Raw genomic sequence first — 16,004 nt, 5'->3', positions numbered from 1 at the left:
AACTTGCTTCTTTTCAGGCTTTTTTCTTGATGTTGCTAGAAGGCAATGAATCGTATTTACCATTAAAAAGAGTTGGACATAAACTAACCATAGAAAAACAATAAATTAATTATTTTCTTTATTGCATTTACATATGAAGGTAGGCTAATCCTGATGGGATAAGTGAGTTGGTGGCATGTCTGTTCAATTTAGAGGACTCTGAATTGAAGCCTGCACATATTTGCAGACTGAATAAGGATGAAATACTAATCTTGTAATAAAGCCTCTTATTCTAACATGCACACAAGAGTTGTAGTAAAGGTCTGATTACAGAAAAGAACGATATTAAGGTAATGTGTGATTTAAAATAAAGAAGCAGCTTGTTATGTTTACTGGATTTTGAACAGGAAACAGAAAATACCCAAAGCATATTGTATTTCACTATTAATTTGACAGAGAACAGTTTCAGGTTGTTCCCTTCAATGTGGTCAGTGTATTTCAACATTTTGCCATCACCAACTACCAAAGTTATGATCTGAAGTTTAAAGTTGATAAGTATATGAGGAAATTGGAAAAGTGAATCATAAAACATCATATATTTGTAAAATATTTGAATAATCAATTATATTGTGAGGGGAAATAATATGTCTGCAGCTTAATGTGATTTTTGGTAACCAAATTACATTTTCAAAGTTTGCATAAAGTCTGTGAGAGCTCTGCAATTGGCCTCTGCTCAAAAGGTTGCTTAACTCATTATCATCACCATTTTTTGAGTAACAGCAGTAAAAGCATTTGTCTGCTACATACAAAGTGGTGGAGAAAATTGTTGCTACCAAGTGTATATGGAAATGAGATTATTTTTTTTTTTTTTACATGGTTATGGGTATAAACAAAAATCTTGAACCATAAATGTCAGCATTAACCTTTAGCTTGAAGGTCTCTCTCAGCCTAGAGGCAATGCTGGATAAAAAAGAAATAAAATTGAAATAGAATAGACATTCTTTATAAAATGTCATTTGAATGCAATAGCATTATAATTTAAGACACTATCAAAACAACACAAATAAATTCATATTAACATTAAAGATCTCTCTAAATTAGCTGTTTAAACAAAAGGCCTCAGAAGTGTTCCATAATGAATTAGATTAGGAAAATGAATGTCAGTCTCAGATTCAGCTACTTGCTTCCCCCTTTAAACAAAAACATTGAGAACAAGAAAGCATCAAGAACAAAAATCAAAATGTATCAGTAAATAGCCAGCTCAAATTGAGGAAGATATAAGAGGAACCTTTTACCTTTTTTCCCCACAAAGAAACAATTCTATCTGCCAAGAAAGTAAATTTTAAAATTTTCATCCTTATCAGCTGTTCATCACTGCATTATCCTAATTTTAAAGAGCCCTGCTTCTAGAATTTTTTCTAACACCACAGAAACTTTATTTATGGACACTCTTAAGCAGAATAAATCATTAAGCACTGTATATAGAATTCACAGGACAAAAACCCCAACTATTTGAGTTAATTTTTTAATGGAACATTCAAGGTCTATTAAAGTTATGAGCTTTTAGAGTAATGTAAAGAAGCTGCTGCACATTGTGACTCCTGCTTTCATTTGTAATACTTAATGGTCTTAGGTCTTACTACCATTAGGCTAAATTGAAGAAATGATTGGAAATGTTGTTAATTGGGAGAAAAAAGGGAAATGTCAATCACGAGTCATTAATAATTTTACTTTTCATATCTGCCTTTACAAAAGCATAGGCAGTGTACTGGGCATTAAGTATGCCCTAATTAGAACAGAGAGATAAAGCCATAGCTTCACATTGAAAGAGAGTTGTTTTACCTGGTCTCTGGTGAACTTTGAGTAACAGGGCATTAAGACAATTTGTTTCAGAAAGACCCTTCTAAAGCTAATATTCTTAAGGCTTCCAGATGATCAGCTGATCAATTCTCCTCCCCACTGGGTGGTACTTATTTGCCAGCTGGGATTAAACTTGCAAAACATTTAGAGAAAACCTGCTTAAACAAAATAAGTTAATATTAAAAGCAAATATAGTACAAGGTTTAAAAAACTAAACCACTTGTCCCCCTTACAAATAAAAAAAAACCCCAAAAAACAGCAGCTGAAATATTTTTCCTCTACTGCTGAAGTACCTGAGGCTTCCCAAGCTAATATAGTGGCTTCAGCTCATTGCAGATGGTAGAAAACATGAAGGTTTTAACACAGATTCAGGACTGTGGGATTTTGCAAAGCAATCCTTGATACTTCAAGGACTGCTGTGTGTAGTGTGGTATGCACACCAAAATGTTATCAGGACCTGATTAGAGGGACAAGAATTCCATTCCCAGTCCTGTCCTTTCATGCCTATCTTTTAATGCCTCTCCCAGCAGTGGAGCTCTGCTTTGCCAATTAATGTGCAGAGAATGCTGTAGAAAGCAGAGCAAAGTTTTTGGTAGGAATGTCGAGAAATAAATCTCTTCTTGTTCTTAATGATCATTTGCTCTTTAGAGTGCCTTGATTTGGCAGCCTGCCTACTCATTAGCATTCCCCGAGAATGCAGTGGGATGGTGTAGAGTGAGTTGGGATGGGGTGGGATGGGATGTGATGGGGTGAGTGGATGTTTTCATCCAGGAGTACTGGATGCTCTTTGCCTGCTTTTCTGATGGCTGCTGCTTTCTGCTGCCTGGCAATGTGAGAGGGCAGCCTGTGGTGTCTAGTGATATTTTGTCATATTACTTGTCAGACCACTCATTTATTTTGCCTTGTTTCATATTTCAGTAATGATTCAATACTAGAAAACTTGTGCTATAATCTCTGCCTGAGTACTTAGGCAGTGGTTTGAATACTGTTCCACCCTGGGAGATGGATCCACAAATGACAAATGTTAAAATACATGTTTTTATTTGTGGCCACTTCCCTGAGAAATGTTCAGTTTGCATTTCTTTCTCAAGGAGTACTGAGCCTGAGAAATCAATTTAATGTTGTTTTTAATAGAAAGGTCAGTGATGGCTGGCTGTATTTCAGAAATTCCTATGAGAAAGGACTCAGCTTGTCTCTTGACAGAGCTGCAGATGAGCAATGATCCCAGCACAACTGAGGTCAATCCAGCTGCCCAGGGGATCAAGATGGCTCAGATTGTAACAGGGATTTCTGAAAACTGAGCTGTGGCTTTCTAAAAACCAGTCAGCCAGGCCTGCTGTCTGTGGAGAAAAGGAAAAACCTTTATACAGAGTCTGAGATTCAGCACATTCTCTAATGATCATTATTCTTCAGCTACTCCTGAGCACCAGCCTCTGCAGTGGCCCTTCATCCCCACCTCTGTCTCTGCAAACTCTGCTTCACTCCAGGTCTGCTCCCCCCCTTGGCCACCAGCAAACTGAGTGCTCTCCTCTTTGGGATGGTTACAATTCACTCTGAGCTTGTTCTGATGCTGTCAATAAATTTTCTCTTCCAAACAAACCCCCTCATCTCAATCCATATTTTCAACTTTTAGGGACTTTGTTTACTGCAATATGGAAATCTCTATGCAGTCATCTTTGGTACTGAAGCTCATGGCACCAGCATAAGGACTGCTGCAGCCATCCTTGCTGACACTGATCCCTTTTCACCACTGAAATCAGAATCTCACTTGAGAGATATTTCCTTCTGAGGAGTATTTTTATTCCACTTTTTGATTGCCTCCACTTAAGAGAAGTCTTTTCTCATCATTTCCTGGTTTTTCATTTGGGGAACATGCATCATATTGCCTCACCCCAGAAGGCACGTAACAGATAGGTGGGAATCTCCTCCTGGGAGAAAGTCTTTTATTTTCTGTGTTCAAATAATTCCTACCAACCTCCTACCTTCCCTGCTGTTGCAATATCCTGTTTTGGATTCTAGACAATAAAGGAACAACATTAGTTTCAAATGTTTTATTCCCAGAAAGGTTTAGATGAACACTAGGGCGTGCAAGGTGATGACCTTTCATGTGGTCCTGACAGAAACTGCTAGTTAAAGATGCCAAACTTCTGTGAGGAGAGAAGAAACCCAGTGGGTGTTTAGAGAAAAATCTTTCCAGGGGAAAATTGGTTCTTGGTGGGTAAGCAAGTGTTAATAAACCCATCTTTTCTGTTGATTACTTTCTTTCCTCCCTTTTCATTTCCCCACCTCTAAAGAGATTTTCTTTCTCTGATTCAGTGGTCATGGAATGCTGTAGAGCAATGGAAGATAAATACATTGTGCATTGAAAAGTAAGTAATATTGTATGCCAGCCAAGGAGATGTTCTGTGGCATCAGTTTGTCCTATTTGATTTGACCCAGGGACTCTTCAGTCAATCAAGCAGTGCATTATCATTTCAAGCTCGAGGAGAGATGCACTATTAATCTAAGTGAGCTGCAGTCAGACCTGACAGGCAGGGGACAAATCCCTAATCAATCTTTTAATCACCCACCTGGGGTGGTTTGAATGAAGTCAATTAAGGGATTGTTCGTCAGCAGAAAAATCTGTACTCAGCTAGTTGAAGAAACGTGCAAGATCTCCTTTGTGAAGGTATCTTTAGAATAAAACTTGTATCTTTCTCTTCCCTCATTCATTTAGTGGGGAGTAAGCTGGATGAGAAAGAAAAGATGTATGTAGGAGAAATGCACGAAATTTCAATATAATATGATCATAGACATGTATTTGGAATAAATGTCCTTATTCTCCAGAAGTGCTGCAAGTATTCCAGAAAATTAAATGAATGAAACATAAATACTGAATAAATATTTTCATAAACCAGCTCTATAAAATATCACGGTCAAATGATTGGATGAAGTGTTAAAGGACTGCTTCTCCTACTGTAGATAGAAGGAGAGACGTGTATTGTAGAGACATTTATAAATCCCTTTTCTTCTGTTGACATTTCTGATACTATTTGTCACTAATGGTTTGTATTCAAAACTCCTGCCACACCTAGTGAGGCAAAGGATGGCCACTGAAAGCAAAACTTGGTTGTAATTTCTGAGCAGAGATATTTTACTTTAATTCATTGGAGTATGCCTGTAAATTTTGAGCACAAGGTGGTTCTTTTCCACTGAAACCTGAACTGAGTGATTTGCTTACTGAGACAATATTTACAGATCTTTGAAAATATTACCTGTTGTGCAATTTTATTTTGTTCTGGAAAAAGTAGAGCCAAAGTGTTGTAATCTGCAGCATTTTTAAGTCCCATAAATCCCATAGATTTGGTATTCAAAAGCAGCTTCATCTTAAAACCACCTGACAATCTACCTGCAGCATAATCATGAAAATGTGATTAAAAACTAAAAGTATGTTTTCAGAGCATCTCAAATGGAGTTTATTTTAGTGGGGGAATAAAGTTACTGAAGGAATTTTCAGGATAAACATTAAGTAATCTGTTGTGATTGCTAGACTTCTTACTCAGCCTTGTTTCAAGAACTTTGTTGGGCTATTTTTTTCATCCTTGTTTGCAATGCAGTTTAAACTTTTGCATGTACATTAGGAAATATCAAACCTTCAATGCTGTGATAATTTTATTAGCTTTCCTAATAGTAATTTTAGTGCTGTATTAGGAACTTAAGCACTAAAGGTTGAGCTGACAAATAAATTTTATTTTCCTCTCTACTTGGATCTTAAACTGAACAAAATCACCAGCTCCTGGTTATATTATCTGCCATTCCTATCTCTGTAGAAGGCTGAGATAAATTTCAAAACAAACAAACAAAGCCTAATTGAGAGGGACCTGAGGGATGTGCAGCATTGCAGTGGAATTTTCTGTAATCCTCTTTGGCACGCTTTTGGGGCTGCCTCATGTGAGCAGCTGAAACCACTTCCCTTTTGAATAGCAGGTGTCATTGCAAGCTGGAGCTCAAATTTGTGGGGCCTCTTGGGAACCTGCCCATACACCTGAAAATCTGTTGTGTCACAGCTGATGGGAATCACACACCTGGTTGTCATGAGCCACCTTTACACATCTGTGAAAAAGAAATAAACCTCTCCTGTGCAGTTGGACCTACATGCCTGCTTTTGAGGTGGTTGTTCTGGTTGCAATGTTAATTTTGAAACAGGAGTTGAAGTTTGCTCGTTGCTGCACATGGTCACTGGGACATTGGCTGCTATTTCAGATTTTATTTTCCAAAATAATGCAGGAACCAGCACATAGGATTTGACTCTGCTTCTGTTGAAATAATAGAAGACAGAGACCACCACGAAGGACAGCTCACAGGAAAATGACAACCAATAATGCACTACAAAGCCCATGGGAACCATTAGCTGCATGGAGGAAAGGTCAGTGAAGGCTTACAAAGGCAAAGTGACTTTTCAGTTCTTCTGGCTTATCCATTGCAGACACTGATTTCAGACAAATCACATTGTAGTTACACCAATGTGGTAAGAAAATCAGGAGAGTGGTCCATGCGTGCAGGATTTATTGACCTGGAGGAGCCCCAAAACCAGTGTCTCCTTACTCAGGACCACTTTCAACAGCTCCCTGTGTGTGCTTGAGCTGCTGGGGTGACTCTGCTCTCCCTGCAGGGACAGGTACCTCATGCCTGGACCAGGTTTGGGCTCCTTTTCCTGTGTGCTGGGTGGGTGATGTTCCAGGCTGTGCTGTAGCAGGGTGATGTGCAGTAGAGCAGCCCCAACCCTCCTTTGATCCTGTGCCCCAGTTAGGTCACAAGCAGAGTAGCTGAGAGGGTCTTGGAGAACCTGGGCCCACCTATACGCCCTGGTGTGTCCCAGCACTTGCAGTGAATGAAGCTCCAAATGTGCACTGTGCCTCTGCAGGGCCTCAAATTCTTCTGGAGGTGATTGGAGCCCGTGGGCCAAAGGGGACTGGAGCTACAATTTGTCCTCTTCACACAGGAGTCCCTGGGATATGAGGGCATGGGAGTTCAGATACAGCCTCAGTCCTGGGCTCCCTCAGGAGATAAAAATTGCCCCTTATCTTTCACAGGCATGGTTCTTAAAGTCAGAACCCCAAGAGGCAGAACTGAGCACCTCAACAGTCCACATGCTGCTGTAGGGTGTTGCTGCCTCTATTTGTACAACAGCTCAGGGTGGGCATTGCCTTCATGCATGTTAGGAAGTGAGTCATGGGAGTCAAAGGCAGGCCCCATTAAACCTTTTGCCACTTCCAGTCCACAGCAGGCTTTTGTGTCCTGAGGGGATGAGAGCAGCAGTTTGTTGTAGTAGACACAACATTCAGTAGTATGGAAAAAAAATTTACTCTTTAGGAAGAGATTAAATTTTCTTCTTAATTACAAGTATTTTTTTATATAACAATTTTAAAATTAAAATTCCTTAAGAATAAGTTTATAAAAAATGGCTGTGCCTAATTTGCTGTTTAAATTCAAATTATTACTATGGTGTGCAAATATCCAAAATCAAGTGGGAAGTAGGCAGACAATGAAGGCACAAAAGACAAGATGAAAAAAGTAGTAATTATTAAGGGAAAAATGTGCAGTGTTCTGCTCTTCAAAGCCCTATCTCATGTTAGTCCACTGACTTCACTGGGATCCTCTGGGAAGAGTACATGCTGCTGGGATTATTCCCATAAGAAGACAGTGTTTCAAATTAGTGTAGCTTTTCTGTCCTTAAGCGACAAAAATCTGAGACGAAATGTGCAGCTGCCTTAGGATTTTAGCAAAGTAGGATGGCAATAAATCAATAAGAGGGTACTTAGGAAACCAGGAGGTTAAATAAACCAGGAAAATGTGTGTTGGCTGCGTGGAGACTGCTTCAGAACACCACTTTAGAAGCATGGAGTTAATGTATACCACCTACCAGGGAAGAGTGTTTAAAAGACTGAAAGAAAAACAAAATGTTGTCATAATCAAACATAAGGAGGTGGAAATTGCTAAATTAAATCAAAGACATTTTTTCAAAGGTGGAAGTCTTATATAAACAAGGAAAATGGAAAAGATCATAAACCATAGCAAGCTGAGTGTCCCACTGCACTAAAGTAGGCCAGAGGTTTAGAGGGGGAGTTAGTATAAAGGTGTGAAAGCTGCTATAAAATCTGCTTTAAAAACATCAAAGGAGAAAGTTTCCCAGAAAGTCAACTGATGAAGGGTAGAACAGGCCCCCTATGAAGATAGGACCTTGCAGCAGTTCTAAATTATGTGTTTCTACTAGTGCTGGCTACAGGAGAGGTCAGTGAGGCTCTCACTGGAGTCATGTTTTGCAGGAGATGAGTATGAGAAACTGATTGGCATAAACCAGCAAACTGAATCTAACCTTTGCCCAGGACCAGAACAAATTCATGCAGGAGCTTTAGGTAACTGCAATTGTCCTGTTTGAGATACAGCTTAAAGCACTTAAAGACAAAATAATGGAAGGCTGCAAATGGGACACGAGTCTTCAAAAAGGGTTGAGGAATAATCTGAAAGAATACAGATTAAGAAGTCTGACGTCCATACTAAGAAAGTCAATAGAATTGAAATGACAGTGGGAGATGGAAGGAGCAATTTTTTCACTTATAAGAAAGCTCCTTCCATGGATCCTTGTCTTCATCAATGGCCCAAGATAAAAACCCAAGAACCTGATACCAAAGATATCCCTAAGGACAGAGTCATGAGGACAGTCAGAGTGAAGTGCTCCTCTCTCTTTCAGAGATGTTTTGCAGCGGGCCCAGGCCAGCTTTGCTGCTGTCACCTGATGCTGTTGGTTGGAAATGTCATGGGTGTGGTTTTGATGTGTGTTGATGAGGGCTCTGTGCCTCAGCTTGTCCTGCTGCGTCCCCTACCAGCCTGCACCCAGGAGAAAAGAGGGTCACAGCCTGTGGGAGGGCACATTGCAAAGGGCAGAGACACTGTACAGTGGGGAGCAAGCTTTTGGAGGAAGGCTCTGAGCCTGCTTCATGTTCAGGCGTTCAATGGTTGTACATTGGAAAAAATAGGAGATTATTGGTGGGTAATCACCTGGTTTGGACTTATGACTGTGCCATTTAAGACATAAAGGATATGGTAAGAAAATCTGAAAAATGAAATGAATGACAGCAATGCAGGCGTTAAAACAGTATATTTTCTTGGAGTAGTCTGACCTGAAGTTGTCTGAGAAGATTTGCAGAGATGACTGGTTAATGAAATGGCACCTGAAATTCAATGTCAGTAATTATGACATAATGCATACAAGAAAAAAAATCATCCCTGTAGGTACAAACACTGTCAATAAGGGATTAATCCCTAGTACCACTCAGAAAGGAGGCATAAGAGTTAATTGGATAGTTTTCTAGAGGCATCAGTTCAATGGTTGTTCAGAGTCAAAGACAGATTGAATCAGACAAGCTTTTAGGAAAGGAACTCACAACAAACCAGAGCATGTGATTATGCTCTAGTGCAAAACTGTGAAGAATTGGCACTGGAGTGCTGTGGATGAGGCCCAGGACTGACAGCCCTGGTCTGTCCAACCTGTGTGAGACTAAAGCCAAACCAGGGGGAGGGTGCCTGGCTGCCTGTAGGGAGCAACTTGCAGGTTTGGTTTTAAATGTATACCTTTGGTCTCTTGTATCAAACCCTGCATTCGTTGCTGATTTCTGAAATAGTTAAAATTTGTTCAGTGAATATGTCTGGCTCTATCTTAGGAGAAATACTGTTGCAAAGTCCTGTGACCAGTTTAACTGCCGGTGCTGTTACAGGTGGGAATACAGAGACAGTCTCCATTCTCAATGGACAGCTCAGTTACATCCTCAAACCACAGTCAAGCCTTTGACCTGCAATTGCTGCTGAGACCAAAGAAAGTGGCTTTTTGGTGAAAAAAAAAGTGGCTTTTTTTCTCTCCTCTGCGTGGTCTTCTGATCTCATGATAGAATGAAACTTTTTTTGATGTTTCTTTTGCCTTGGGGAGGGAAAGAAGGACAAAGCAACCTGCCCAATGCATATGCACTTCCTCCTCCCATCAGGGTCACAGTCCTGAGCTGGTTGACCTATGTCAAGAGGGATGAGCTGAGCTTCCAAATCCAGGTTAACAATGACATTCAAGCACTTCTTGCACAGACTTCCTGCAGAAAAAAATGTTTGTTCAGTTTATTTTGCTACACAGTGCATATGTTTTTCTATATTTTTTAAAATATAACTATAACAGACTTTGCAGGGAATGTTTCTTTTGTTGCTACTGCACAGAAGATAGACCAGTTACAGTATGTCTGTCCTGTATACCCCAAATAACATAAAATTTCAGGGTTTTTTATTTAGACATTATCTTTTTATATTATGTTATTGTTTTATATTATGAGAATATTAGATTACTTTCCTTTATCTAGAGGGCTATGAGTGTGTTTAGTTTTGGCATTAGAATCAGAAGTAACCTCTTTTAAAAGTATGATGAATCAAGAAATATTAAGCTGCTAATAGTCCAAATGGATGAACTGTGTGAGTGTAATGTAAAGTTCTTACATTAAGGTAAATCTGTATGGTATCTGATAATGTGCTGTTTTACCATTAGTGCTCTGTTGTCTGGTTCTGTGATTGGCATAGAAATAGAATAGTAAGTTATGCTCTGCTAGACAAACATATACTTTAAAAAAATGAAAAGGAAAAACTCTGTTACAAGTAAGGACATGGTGTAGTTTTTCCTACTAATACTGAAGCAGGCAGTTTCATCAGTTAGTTTGCCCTTTATCAGTGCTTTAAAATTGTTGCTCATATTACATTGCAGTGGGTTTGAATTTTGCAAGCAAGGGAGTTTTGTTGAGCCCTTCACCTTCAAAAAGTGCCCTTGAGCTGAGCATTCAGCTAATCTCTCTTGAAACTCAGCTTTGATTACATTTTGAGAGATTAGGAGCTGTTTGTGGTGTCTTTGGGAACAACAACACCAGGCTGGAACAGGGTGTAAGTGTTCTACTCCTGAGTGTGCTGCCATCTCTCCTTGCTGAGAGAGCTGGGGGTTCTGAGCTTTGAATGTGTATAAAAGTGGAAGGGATGCAGACCTCTGCTGTCCCACCTAAGTGAGCAGATCTGCTTGCAGGACTAAGGAGTACACAGCCTGTTTTAGCAACCTTGCACAAACAAGTTTCAGTGATGAGACACTTCTATCCACTAGATCTTTATCAATATCACCTTGCTGCTAAATTATAAGCAAGAATGTGTTTATTCTTCATAAAAATGTTAATAAATTCCTCTTGGATTCATTTAAGCACCAGCTAAATAGCTTTATGTTCTACAGTGACACTTAACATACCAAGGTAATCGTTTTACTGCAGTGTTTCTACACTAAGCAATTGGGTTTGCTTCTTACTTGCTCAGCATTTTGCTGGACTGAATGAGCAGGGTGTCACTGAAACACTTGGGCACCTCTTGAGTTTTAAATGACTTTAGGTGAAGGAGTTTAAACTCACCTTTGTATCCTTTGGAATCTGCTTGTTCTCGTTTTTTGCCTTGAAGCACCGACATTTGTTGCAGACATTAATACTTTATTTACAGATCTCAACAGGCTTTGCCTTGTCAAATATTTTGAATTCCATAATGAGGTGTGTAATGTCTCTTACATAAGCTCTCATTTGTGCTCTCCTGGGATGCCTTGCTTTTGTGCTTAAATGGTTTTGCCTGTGTTTACTCTACCTATTTTACTTTTTGCTGAGAAATTAAGGAAGTAGCTTTCAGCTTATGTTCTCCCACCATGTCATTATTCCCCTCCTTGAAAAAAAATCAATGAAAATTAAATAAAACTCAAGCAATCACCCTGCTTCAGATCATCAGTTTTGTTTAGAACTAATGTCAGTTGCAAGAAGCAAGTGGGCTGAGTTGAAGGTGGATGAATGTCTCCAGCAGGAAGTGGGTGCGCTCATTTTTCCTGGATGAGAACTTCTTTGATACTGTGATGGACTGGATATACAATCTGAGCTACTTCTATTTATGGACTGGCTCTCCAGTTCATGTTTTATGAGTTTCTTCCCAGGCAAAGCTGTTCTGTTTGGTTAATTGGAATCCTGTCAGGAAAACAATCAAGAGGATATTAATCTGAAGCTCAAATGCCACGTCAATTATCAGGCAGGGGTTTTGTACTGTGGAGTTCAGAATGTACTTGGCAGAATAAATGCAAATAAACCTTTTATCAATGAGAAGCCTTAAAGCAGTAGAGACATTTCAGTCCCTTTTCTAAATATGGTCTTAAAATAGTTTACACCAGATGCCATCTATGAATGACACTTTGTTATTCTCATGTTTTAGATAAAAATAATATAACAGAACTTCACTTTCATGGCAAATATGTGGATATTTTGATCACATATTTTGGAGACAGAAACAAACAATAATCTGTTCTACTTTATTTTATGGTACAGAGAGGCAAAGTAAGAGAAAGGTCACTCCTCTGGAAGCTGATGATAGATGAACTTTTTAGGAGCCCCTGAATATGGAACACTGGTAGTAATACAGTGTGGGAAAGTTGTTTCTCATTGGCAGGCAAAAAAATCTTAGCTTTTTCATGTAATCATTGGTAGAATCCATGTCATTCCTTTAAGTCCTTACAACATTTTGTGGTAACATTTCCTTACAACACAATGCGATAAAATATAACATTGTGCTTGGGAAGCTGTGATGGGGACTGTCCAGGGATTGTGGACACCCATTTGGGGTCATGTCCCCTGGTGCATTGACTCTTGCTGCTGGGGGGAAACAACTGAGCCTTGGCAGCTCTTCTGGCAATATGTGCTGCATTTGGGTGAGGTGCTTCTATTTCTAGGTTCATTTTCTACATTATTTAAATTAAAATAAGTACTTCAGTGTTTCAGTCCATTAGAAGAAGTTGGCTCTCATGCAGTTACATTAAGGTCTGAACTAGCAGTGCCAGAAACCATTTTCAACCACTTATGCTGGGTAGCGTGGGCATAAAATGCTAGTAAATAGAAACCACAGCGTGTCACATTGACTTACACATGAACACAGCTATGTTTGCTTCAAGGCAGGAGACAAGTAAGGCATACATTTATTAGCTACAAGAAACCCACGTGCATGAGGCTTGAAGTCACAGTCTCACTGGCCATGTGTGCACTGCTTTTTCAGATTGCTCCAGGGGACAGGCCCAGGAGAGCATCCCAAGCTGGAGTTCACAGCTACACTTTGTGCCTTTACCACACTTCCCACATGCCCCAGATGTGTCCACACGAAGCAGCACTGAGTGTCCTTGGGATCTCCTATCCTACAGTGCTTTAGGCACTGTCAGCAACAGAGGTGCTGACAATGTGACCTACCATCATCTCTGCCCAGCTGGCACCTCTTGCCTGTCAATGACTGCCAGTAACAAAGACAGGTAAAGAGCCTTTTTTAATTCCCTGGATGGATTCCCAGCTGGTCCCACTGCTCCCCTAGATCTTGCCTGGAGTTGGAAGCAAGCAAAGCCCTGCTGGCTGAGCCTCCAGAGGATCCCCTTGTGCCAGGACAGGCAGCAGCCCGTGCCTTCCCTTGCTCTGCTCATCTCAGGCTCACTCTTCCCTGGACCTTAGGTGCAGCAGTGGTCCCTAGCACCCCCACTGGGCAGCACAGATCCCTTGGGAAATGGGAAAGGTGAGACCCTTCCCCTGTGCATGCTGCAATTGGAGTTTTGCAGCTTCCTCCTGGAACTGAGTCATGAGCTAGGATGTGTGTTGCCAAGTGACAAACACTTCGGGCAGGACTTAGCCTGGGACACTAAAATTAGTCATCCAGTGTATTTGTAGATGAGATTTCTAAGTTTCCACTATTGATGGTGAAGATTCAGTCTGCAAATCTCAAGGGAGGGACATTCAGCAGAGGTGGGGGGGTCTGCAGGCTGAGGTAGACACTGAGAAGTTCCCTTTAGTTGCTCTGTTACTAACAGCAGTAAGTGGTAACTAAGATGCCTGAGGCTACCTTAGGCATCAAGATGGGGCTTGCAGATGTGACACAGGACCTACAGGAGATATTTGGTCCTCTGGAGCAGCAGCTGGAGGCCAGCCAAAAAACTCCAGGGCATCCTAATATCATCAGACACCAATGCTTTGCAGCTGAATCCCAGCTGATCTCTACTGACTACAGTAGGGGCTGAGATGCCCAGTTCAGAAATAAATGTTTGTGATTAGGGGCTTAAATTTAGATGCCTCAGTCTCTGACTGAATCCCACCTTCGTTTCTGGCAAGAACCAGGAGCCATTTTTGCTCTCTGAATAAACTTCCACAATTCACACACACACACACACACACACACACAGAGACAGACACACACAGACAGAGGTATGTACACACACAACATGAAACAAAGACAGTTCTTGCAGCCAACAACCAAACCAGCATCCCCCTGATTTCTCTCATCTCTGTCCTTAGGAATGCCCAAGGCATGGGGGCTGCAGCCCTTCCCAGCTTCCTTGGAAAGCTCCTGCCACCTCCTTTCTTCACAGGTGACTGAACAGCAGCTCCTTTCCCCCCTTACCTTTGGTGCTTGGCTGGGGGAGTCTGACAGTCTGGCCTCAGCCCCTCCTGCCAGCACAGGATGATGCTGCAAACATTTGTGTTGGGAGACAAATCAGAGAACATTTGTGCTGCCTGTGAGAGCCCAGGGTGTTGAAGTGTGACTCCTTTCATCACAACAGAGAAGACAGAGGCTCTGGAAATGGTCAGCACAGGGAACAAAACCTTCCAGTGAGGCTCTGCCATGAAGTGGGAACTTCTGCTTTCCTTTTGTTGTGGCCTCTTGAAGGCCATGTGGTCACTGTCAGCCATGGCCTTTGGTGCAGACTGAACAGGCAACATCACCTGCAAGACCCTGTGAGCACAGCACAAGTGCTGACATGAACATTTCTACTCAATGAACTCCAAAAAACTCTGCTTTCTGAGAAGCTAATCACAGACCTCTTTGTCAGTGTGTAGTGTGGAGAAGAGTGTGACACCAGCTTTATATCCTAGAAACAACACATTACTTCTTGAAGTATAGCTATTGACTAGATATCCCCAGATAAAATGAGCTCCAATTACAAAAACTATTAATAATGTATTTCCCATTTCTTGTAGATTCTATTTATGCATTTGTTAACAAAACAGTTGCTATAATTGCACTGAATGGTCTGGGTATAAAATGTATTAGTTCTGAGGATAAGCATGTTTAGCAAAAAGTTGCACGTGACCTTCCAGTATGTTTGCCATAATTTTTTGATAACTCAATTGTTTGATCCTCTGACAGGATCACCTGTGTTTGTTATTGCTTGAATTAATTCACTGTAGACATTCATATCCATGGGTCCATATCTTACATATAGCATACACTGAACCTACCACATTATTTTGGGTAAAACCCCACCTTCTTAGCAATACACTGGTTCCATGTCCCAGCCCTCCCCTTACTTACCCATTACCTTCTCAGCAAACAACTGATTGCTTTGTCACTCCAGAAAATGTTTGAACACAAGACTCATTTACCACTGTTCAGAAATGTTCAGGTATTGCCTCCTGGATCTGAAGAGTGTTATCTTCTAGTAATATGAGCTACTGTCAAAGAGAAACACACAGAAATTCTTTCATTTGAGCCTTTACTAACAGAAATAATAGAATTTCAGAAAATTAAACAGTCTAGGTAAAATTAAGACTATAAGCAAAGAAGGACTGAAGGTGGCACTGCAGGAACAGACATTTTCCTTTTTAGAAAAGAAAGATGGTAAATACCTTTCTCTTTGAAACAAGAAGATGAGAAAAACAAGAAGAAGAAAAAGGAGAAAAGAAAAATAAAAAAGCAAAAGAAAAAAACAGAAAAAGTTGTAAGCCATGAACCTTATTTTCCCACATATTTTCTCTCATTTTGCTATTCCTCATCCTTCCTCAGAGTGAGAGAGCTTTGAAGAGAGCAAGCACCAAGGCATTCCTTGTCCTTTCCAGCAGAGCAGACACACATCTGGCCACAGTGGGCAGGCTGTCCCCACCATGGGCAGAGCAGTCAGCTGGATGTGGGAAAGCCCAGCCAGTTGGATGCCAGGCTGAGGAGTCATGAACTACAGCACTTTTCTTTCCAGATGGGTCTGGTCTGTGACAGGATATTTACTGTCCACAGATCTACCCCTAATGCTCACTAGAAGGGCACTGAGGGAGACACATCTAAACCAACCAGTC

General features: G+C 40.6%; 1 long non-coding RNA gene across 1 annotated transcript; it reads left to right on the top strand.

Moving 5' to 3' along the window:
• The first annotated feature begins 5,997 nt into the window (after window positions 1-5,997).
• LOC135443045 (uncharacterized) lies at window positions 5,998-15,254 on the top strand. Its single transcript, XR_010438779.1, has 3 exons — window positions 5,998-6,244; window positions 12,958-13,204; window positions 14,232-15,254. It is a non-coding gene; the product is annotated as an uncharacterized LOC135443045 (long non-coding RNA).
• Window positions 15,255-16,004: the final 750 nt, after the last annotated feature.

The sequence above is a fragment of the Zonotrichia leucophrys genome, chromosome 2 (assembly GCF_028769735.1).
Source record: "Zonotrichia leucophrys gambelii isolate GWCS_2022_RI chromosome 2, RI_Zleu_2.0, whole genome shotgun sequence".
Lineage (NCBI taxonomy): Eukaryota > Metazoa > Chordata > Aves > Passeriformes > Passerellidae > Zonotrichia > Zonotrichia leucophrys.
Note: the sequence above shows the minus strand (reverse complement) of the source record. Positions and strands in the feature narration are given on the sequence as shown.